Below are 8,737 nucleotides of genomic sequence, written 5' to 3'. Positions count from 1 at the left end.
CTGAGGACTTCACTCTTGTTACAAGCTAAACTTTTCCCACTCAAGTCTGCACCTGAATGTTACAGCTCGTTTGCGCTAATTCCCTAAGGAGGCAATGAGGCCCTGGGATCTTCCGGTAGGCTTTGGTGACAGAGAAAACAGCAGTAGGACAAAGACCTCAGTTCTGTCCATGCCCCTCAGCCTTGCCAGTGTCCTCAGCTGCCTTCACCACAGGCTGTCCCAAGCCTGCTCCTGTATTCCTGCAGATCATAGACACTGAGGACAGCTTGAACAAAGTGTTGTTCCTCCGAGAGAAAGTCCCTCTCTCACCCACCTCCAGTTGGAGACGGAGGCTGCTCTGGCTGTGACTCCGGGGTGCAAGAAGCATGCTGAGCTTCATCCTGGCGCCTCTCGACAAACTCAGAGAGAGCCAGGGCTGCGGCTGCTTCTTTCTGCTCGGCTGCTTCTTTCTGCTCGGCCTTCTGCATCAGTCAGGTTGTGCAAGGGAAGCACCAGCTTTTCCAGCCCGTACAGCTTCTGCGTCACCAGCTCTTGGGCTCTTCCCTCTTTCTGCTGGGAGCAGTGGCGACCGAGAGACTGGGGGCCACGAATCCCCTCTGCAGCTTCACATGCCCTTGCTGTCTCGTTCTCACCACGATGCTGAGGAGCACAGGGGCAGCAGCTCGCCGCTACGGAGACAGAGGGTCTTTCTGTGACCGCTGAAGGGTTGGCTGAGGCAGGGCTGCCAAAGTAACAGCTGCCCCTGTGGCTGTGACCCTGTGGTGTCTTGGGCTGAGGGGACGTCACCTTCCTCTCCTCTTCTGCACACACCGTTAGCAGGGGGGGGCTCTGGGCTTCCTGGCAAGGCAAGAGCCTTCCTGCTCCAAGGCTCCTTCCAGACAAGGCCAGATGACATCAGCCTGCCCTTCCCACCCAAGGACCGTGGTGCCACGTGGTGGGCGGCAGCCTCTCCCAGGGCTCACGCCGGCTTTCCCCTCTCCCGCCTGACAACCCCTTCCCAAGCCTGCAGTGACAACTTCCCTTCACGACATAGCGCTGCTCTTGGCGTGCAGGGACCAGAGCCCGTGTGTGGGACCCTCCCCTTTCGTACACTTCTGCTGGCCTGGGAAGCTCGGGCAGGCCGTTTAACTACCACACAGGCCAAGTGGCAGTTGGATTCCGGCGTCAGCATCTGAGGAATCACAGTACTTGCCTGACAGTGTCCTAAGAGAATTTTAAGGTTTTTACGTTTTCAGATGTTATTAGAGAGAGCATGGCTCTAGCAAGACAGCTGTTGCGCTTCTGCAAGCCAGGTGGGCATTTGGTGAGGTTGGGAAGATTGATTTTTACCAACATGTGTATGGTATAGAATGTTATTTCAGAGGTGTTCATTAGGAACAGTTCCTTCTCACAGGGAGTGGTTGGCCTCAAGCAACAATCTCCAGTCCTTCAAGGTAAAGGATTGGCAAGACAACATTGCCATGCAGGAACAGAGGGAAAGGCGCATTTCCCAGAGGTTGCTGGGGTTCTCTGGCCAGCAAGGCACAGAGAGGAGCTCGGCGGGAGAGAAGTTGCTGTGTGACACCACGCCACTACTCTGCGCCCTCTTTCCTGGCTGCCAAGAGTTCCAGGGCTGAACAGGGTCCTGCTCTGTGGCCAAAGTGTTCTTGAGAAAGGGCCGCCGAGCATTTGGAAGGTTCAGGTCCAAGTTTTAGCTCAACAGAGATTTCAGAAAAACGGGCATTCCTGGTCCGTTCTGGTCAGCAAGAGGCAATGGTTTGCGGTGAGGGTTGCCTCTCCGACTGGGGCTCCTCGTCCGCCTCCACGATGCAATATTCTGTGCTCCAAGGTGCCACAGACTGTGCACTAATGGCCTACGGGCAACCAAGCCACAAGAGTGCAAACAGGCGAGAACTGGAGAAGTGGAGTGAAGCAACAGGCTTGGACGGGTCAGTATTAATCATTGTAGAGGGGAGGCAAAACGCCGTTGAGCTTTTCTGCATAGAAAAATGCAGTGATATTAACATAGGAATTTATCTTCTGGGCCCAAATGTAGACTATCCAAGGGAGAGAAAAATCAAAATCCAGAAAACAGAGCTAAGCAACTGGTATTTGAAAGAAGTGGAAGATTAGTAATCCTGTAACGTAAAGGAGTTACTTTGCAAGAAGTGGTAGCAATAAAGTAATAATGCTGCGTTACTACTAAACAAAGCACACTGAGGAGTAACTTGTGCAACCAGAATTAAGAAACATAATTAGGATTGCTTTAGTCGATGATGCCATCTCTCGTTCGGACATGATGTCAGTGGTGTCCAGCTTCAGTTATGGTAAGAGCATGGGAAGGTAGTGGTTGTGGGGCTTGTTTCAGATGATCCTTTTCATACCACTGTCTGAAAAGCGTCGCAGTGACTGACTTCTCTTGTCAATGTTTGCAAAAGCACTTGGTTCTCCTTGACCATGGAACTAAGCCAGACACCCATATGATCAGATCAGCTTGCTTTCCTGTCCTGCTCCAGTCAGAGATGTTTAAGTGATGGCAGCTACCCCCGCACAGCCCTGATCCCTCCTTTGCTTCATCTCTCTTGTGTTTTTCTCTCCTTTACCCCTTCCAAGTTCTATGCTCTTGCCATCCTCACCTTCCCGTGCAAACATCCCACTTCTTTTAACCCTTCTTTCCCTCTATGGCCTGGTTGTGCTTGCTTTGCACCCTCATTTGGCATTTCTGAAATGGTTGCCCTCGTAATTCCTACCTTGGTCAGCGATTCCATTCAGGCACTACCTCCTTTTATTACTATGCTTATATCTTGCTAGAGACACCACAAGTCAGGGTGAGCCATCGGTGCGCACACATTCACAACTGACAGACTCAGGTGCAGTCCGGGGGCTCTTGAGAAACTTGGGGCTTTGGCCAAAAGAAACTTCCTGTAAGTTCTTCAAAGAGAAGAGGCAAATCCTGCATCTACAGAAGCAGCACTCTGTGCATGAGGACAGGTAGGACCTGACCAGCTGAGGAGCGGTGTGAGGAGAAGGACCTAAGGAGCTCCAGGTGCTGCGCCAGAGACGCACGGGGACCCTGGCCCCTGGTGCGACTCCCGTTGCTGGCACGTACCCCTCCAGCCACACGCAGGCACACACAACAGAGAGTCTCCTCACCCAGGAAAATAGTTAGAAATGGCTTTTAATGGGAAGACGGGAGTGGGGCCAGGCTGCTCCTTTCTTCAGGGAGGGGATTTGCTTCCCCCTCCTGCCCCTCTTCCCTTCTGCTCCTTTGGGCATGTGGACAGGAGAGCCTTTTAGCACAGAAGCCAACAAAGTGTAGTCACCGGGATTTCTCCAGGAGCCATTAGCCCAGGCCCGGCTGTCAAGGGCTGTAATGTTTTGGCTGCCGTGTCTGTGAGCTCCACACATTCTAGTTGCTCCCTCACATAAAGAGCAACTCCACCACCTCGCCTTCCTGGCCTGTCTTTCCTAAAAAGCACGTAGCCATCCAGGACGGCATTCCAGTCATGTGAACTATCCCACCATGTCTCTGTCACTGCAATGAGATCATGGTCCTGTGACCGCACACAGATCTCTAACTCTTCCTGCTTATTCCCCATGCTGCGCACATTGGTATACAGGCATTTCAGAGAGCCAGTCAAGCATGCAAGCTTCCCAGGAGAGGTGCAAGAGGATCCTCCATAGCCATGTCCCATGCTGTCTCCCCTGGCTGCATGCACCCGCTGGAGGCATCCTGACTTGAGCGGTGTTTTACTGACTCCCCTGCCACTATACCACTCCCCTTCCCCCGTCTTGCCTAGTTGAAAGCCCTCCTTACCAAGCTGGCCAATCTGTTGGCAGCGTGCCCCGCTTGGTAAGGTGGATCCCATCGCTCCCCATCAGCTGTTGATCTTCAAACAGGGTTCCACGGCCATAGAAACCAAAGCCCTGCTGACAACACCAGTGGCACAGCCAGTTGTTAACTTGGAAAACTCGTCTGGATGGATGTCAGGTTTGGACAAAAGATCTCTAACCTGATCCTCCTCCACCAAGGGAGAGTCTTCCTTTCTCCAGACTTCCTCTCTTGTCCCCAGCATCTGGAATTCCTGAGGACTGGCCTTAGCAGTGAAGACTGAAGCAAAGAAGGCATTCATCAACTCTGCCTTCTCTATATCCTTTGTTACCAGGGCACCTGCCCCATTCAGAAGTGGGCCCACGTTTTCCCTAGTCTTCCTTTTGCTATTGATGTATTTGAAGAAGGCCTTCTTGTTGTCCTTGACATCCCTTGCCAGATTTCATTCCAAATGGGCCTTAGCCTTCCTTGTTGTATCCCTGCATACTCTGACAATGTCCCTGTATTCCTCCCAAGAGGCCTGTCCCCTTTTCCACCTTCTGTGTACTTCCTTCTTCTGCTGGAGTTTTGCCAGGAGTTCCTTGCTCATCCATGCAGGTCTCCTGCCCGCTTTGCTGGACTTCTTCCTCAGAGGGATGCACTGCTCTTGAGCCTGGAGGAAGTGATGCTTGAATATTAACCAGCTTTCTTGGACCCCTCTTCCTTCTAGGGCCCTGTCTCATGTGATTCCCCTAAGTAGGTCCCTGAAGAGGCCAAAGTTAGCTCTCCTGAAGTCCGTCCTTGCAATCCTACTCGTTGCCCTGCTTCCTCCTCACAGGATCCTGAACTCCACCATCTCATGGTCACTGCAGCCAAGGCTGCCCCCAACCTTCACATCTCCAACCAAACCTTCTTTGTTTGTTAGTTCAAGATCTAGCAGCGCACCTCTCCTTGTTGGTGTATCCACCACCTGGGTCAAGAAATTATCATCAGTGCTCTGCAGGAACCTCCTCAATTGTTTGAGCCTAGCTGTGCTCTCTTCCCAGCAGATGTCAGGGTGGTTGAAGTCCCCCAGGAGAACCAGAGCCTGTGATCGTGAGGCTTCTTCCAACTGTCTGTAGAAGGCCTCATCAACTTCTCTTCCTGATCAGGTGGCCTGTAGTAAACCCCCACAACAGTGTCACCCAGGTTAGCCTGCCCTTTAATCCTTACCCATAGGCTCTCCACTTGCTCTCCATCCACCCCGAGGCAGAGCTCCACACATCTAGTTGCTCCCTCACATAAAGGGCAACTCCACCACCTCGCCTTTCCTGGCCTCTCTTTCCTAAAAAGGATGAATGGCATGATGGAAATGGACTGCCTGCTGCTCTGTGAATTTTCATATCAAGTGTATTAGTTTGGGGCATGGCAATTCCTTAGCAAAGAACACTGAATCCTTCTTAAAAGGGAGAAGCTTTCTGTACTTCTCAGGAGCTTCCTATTTATAAGGATGAATGTCCAGATGAAACAAGTTGGAGAAAACATGTTCATGATAGGGAGTCCAGACCGTAGCTGAGGATGAAGATGTGGCAGTGTTTCTTGTGAGGCAATATGCTCCCAGTAAAAGAAGACAAAACAAAACAAAACAAAACAAAACACCTTGAGGTGCTGAGAAGCAATCAAAGGAGTTCTCCAGCATAGCTTTCCTATCACTCTCTTTTCCAAGAGAGCTTCAGCGATCAAGTTGCATGCTGTTCTTGTGAGTCTGCCCTGACCCTGGCAATCTGCAGAGGAAAGTCTTGTCAGCGCTGGATTCACAATGTTCAGAGAGCAAGCTGACTCTGTGCTCCTTGCCTCCACTTGAGTGATCCCAGCTGCTTTGGTAGGTTGGGACAAAGTCCTCAGTCATGCAGAATTTGAAGTGTCAATAGCTTGTGAGCATATACTTTATATGGAGAGTCATATTTCCTCTCTAGGCCTGAGCACTTTTTCCCCCACTCAATCTTTTTTTCCCAGAGAAGTGCAAAAGACAGAAGTGCACTGTCCCGAGCCCATGCATCCCTATCACTGCTCTCCAAATACTTCTCCCATTGTCTCGGTTGAACTTATTTTTTCAGTCACACCTACAAAAAGCAAAATAAACCAGAAAAGTCCCAAACAAACAACAAACCCAAAGAGCTTGACAGCACTGGGACAGACGCTGCTTTTGACTGGTGTGTCTCCTGGTAAACAGTATGGAGTGTCACGTTTTGCAAGGGGGTATTCACAGCTGTCAAAAGGAACTGTGTACAGTTAGAAACATAGTCACTGTACGCTTCCTATAAAGTCTATGGAAAGGGGAGGGCTCCAGCATAAGAAGATATAGTTATTTGTCAGCTCTGAGATGCCTTTTGGAGACTTTCCCTTTCTTTGAGGTTCCTAGTGAACTTTAGCAGTCAGCCTCATACAATTTGCAAAGTTAAGCAGCAAGAACATTCCTTTTTCATTTCCTTATATCCTTTGTGTCTTTGCAACTGTATATTCCTTTTGTCTTATACTGGGACTGTGTGTTACATGAAAAATATAATTTTTATTTATATCACTTTGAATATATGGGATATTAGTGCATTAACAGGACTTAAATTATTGTGCTTTTATATGTAATTTATACTTCAAAAAATAATGTAAATGAAGGGTATCCAATCGCGGGAAGAGTCCCAGGGGAGGCGGAGGGTGCAGGGTGCTGGCCACTTGCCTTCCTCACTCCTGCAGCGTCTTGACCTCCTGAAGCAACCCCGGTGCCTACAGCCCAGCTGGCCGCTCACTGTCACCTCCCCAACCACATCTGCCTTGGCGGGAAGCAGCAGGGCCAGCCCAGCTGTGGGCCCTCCCAGCAGCAGCACCAAGACGCTGCCCTGCCCACATCTCCAGCACGCCTTGCATCCTGCCACCTTGCCCTGCCTGCCAGCGCCTCTCGGCGAGGTCGCAGTACCAAGGGGGACCACGCTCTGGCATCAGCACTCTTTCCTCCTCCCGTTGCTTCAGGAAGGCCTCGTGCACTTCACCACCCACCTCAGCCGCTCTGCAAGATGCTCCAGGGCAGCTGAGCCCTCCTGCGCTCTCCTCCCAGGCCACGGGTCAGCGTGCAGCCCTGGACCCTGGGGCCCCATGCAGTCCTCCCGCAGCTCTTTTGCACCCTTGTCCCAGCCCCACAGCCTTCCCAGCCCTCACCCACTGGGAGCGCGGAGCTGGGCCCAGCCCTGCTCACCACCATGGGGGCAGCCCACGAGCCGGTGTGCTCTTGCCCCACTTGCTCGGGCGCATCCCTCCCCTGCCCTCCACTGCCCACGGGTGCCCTGCCTGACACCCATGAGCCCCAGCGCAGGGGCCCGGGGCTCGAAAGCCCTCGCGCGGGGCACACACAAAGCACACTGGACCGCACCACACTGCGTACCAGGGAGGTTTTATTTGGCGTTTGCTCCGCGGGCCCCGGGAGGCCGAGTCCCCGAGAGCCGCGGGGCTGGGGGAACGGCTGTCAGAAGGGCAGCAGCCCCTGGCTCTGCAAGGTCAGGCTCTCTGCCAGCCAGTACGCCAGGCGGGCGTAGCTCTCCTCGGGCAACAGCCACAGCAGCCCGCAGTAGAGGAGCTCCCGGTCGCACTGGGAGGCGTAGAGCACCACGGTGCCCAGCACGCAGCCCACGAGCAGCTCCAGGCAGACGAAGAGCACGCACAGCCTCCTGCGGGACAGCGGAGAGAGAGCTGGCAGGCGGGGCAGGGCACAGCATCCCAACCCTGGCTTCTGCGCACCCGCCGCTGCGTGGCAGGGGCCCCTGCAGGGAACGCGCCCACCTGCCCCCCGGGTGCTGCGCCTCTCTCCCTCGGGCAGGCTTGGCAAAGAGTGGCCACCAGCCCCAACAGAAGAAAGCCCGGCGCAAGCACAACGCTCCCGCGGCGCGTTTCCCCGCTGCAAAGCCCACAGCCCGGGAGCAGCACCCCGCAGCGCGACAGCAGGGCCCCCAGGGGCAACTCACTTCAGCCAGGTAGCCAGGCCGCGTCTCTTGGCCAGCTCCTCCCTCTCCTGCGGGTCAACAGAGAGCGGGGACACGTTGGGGGCCGCCCGGGGCTGCCCGGTGCCCCTCTCCCCAGTGAGAGCCTGCCGGCCAGGGCGGCCCTTGCTGCTGGCTCTCCCCCTTACCAGCTGTGCTTCTAGCCGCTCCGGCAGCACAGACCCCTCCGCCTCGGGCTCCTGCTCCATCTGCTGCTTGCTGCAGGCAACAGGCCTTGCTTGCACGAGCGCACGCTGCCATGGCCACGGGGGCTGCCCGTCCCAGCATAGCCCTGCCCCGCAGCAGCCTTGGGGCTCTCCTGGGCCCCCCCCTACGCTGCACAGACCCCCTGAGCCCTCCCCGGCGCTGCTGCTGGCTTCCCATCGCCCGCTGGGGCACCCCTGGGGGCAGAGTGGTCCCCGGTCCCCACTCACTAGGCTTTTTCCATCTCCAGCTCCTCCACCTCGTCGCGCAGGTCCCGGATTTCGGCACACAGTGCCTGGCAGAGGGAAGGCTCACGGTGCAGGTGCCCGCTGCAGCCTCCTGCCAGCCCTGCGGCCCCGCGGCGCCCACCACCCCCTGCCCCGGCCCCCGCGGCGCTACCTGCGCCCGCTGCTCCCGCTCCCGCAGCTGCTCCTGGAGCTGGCCTGAGTGCTGCTTCTCCTGCAAAAGAGAAGGCACGCGCTGCAGGGAGCGGAGCTGGCAGCTGGGCACCCCCCTCGGCGTCCAGCCCCCGGGCTCTGCCCCCTGGCTCACGCCTGCCCCGCTGCAGGCCACGGGCAGGGCTGGCGAGGCCCCAGGCCAGGCCCCGAGGAGTCCCGGCCCCTGGGACCAACGCCCTGCCCAGAGCCCCCGCGCGCTGCCGGCTGCCAGCACGGCCCGGCCAGCACGGCTCTCCCTCTGCCCGCTACCTCGTCCAGCTCCTGCAGCCTGCTGGCTCTCT

The 8,737-nt window shown here is 55.5% G+C and overlaps 1 long non-coding RNA gene across 1 annotated transcript; it reads right to left on the bottom strand.

The window, feature by feature from the left end:
* Positions 1-7,414: 7,414 nt before the first annotated feature.
* Positions 7,415-8,357, bottom strand: LOC138065157 (uncharacterized). The gene is made up of 3 exons (XR_011138296.1): positions 8,229-8,357; positions 7,780-7,826; positions 7,415-7,485 (listed from the first exon to the last, which is right to left on the bottom strand). It is a non-coding gene; the product is annotated as an uncharacterized lncRNA (long non-coding RNA).
* Positions 8,358-8,737: the final 380 nt, after the last annotated feature.

This window comes from Struthio camelus, unplaced genomic scaffold (assembly GCF_040807025.1).
Source record: "Struthio camelus isolate bStrCam1 unplaced genomic scaffold, bStrCam1.hap1 HAP1_SCAFFOLD_116, whole genome shotgun sequence".
Lineage (NCBI taxonomy): Eukaryota > Metazoa > Chordata > Aves > Struthioniformes > Struthionidae > Struthio > Struthio camelus.
The sequence above is the reverse complement of the archived record's forward strand: the minus strand, read 5'-3'. Positions and strand labels throughout refer to the sequence as shown.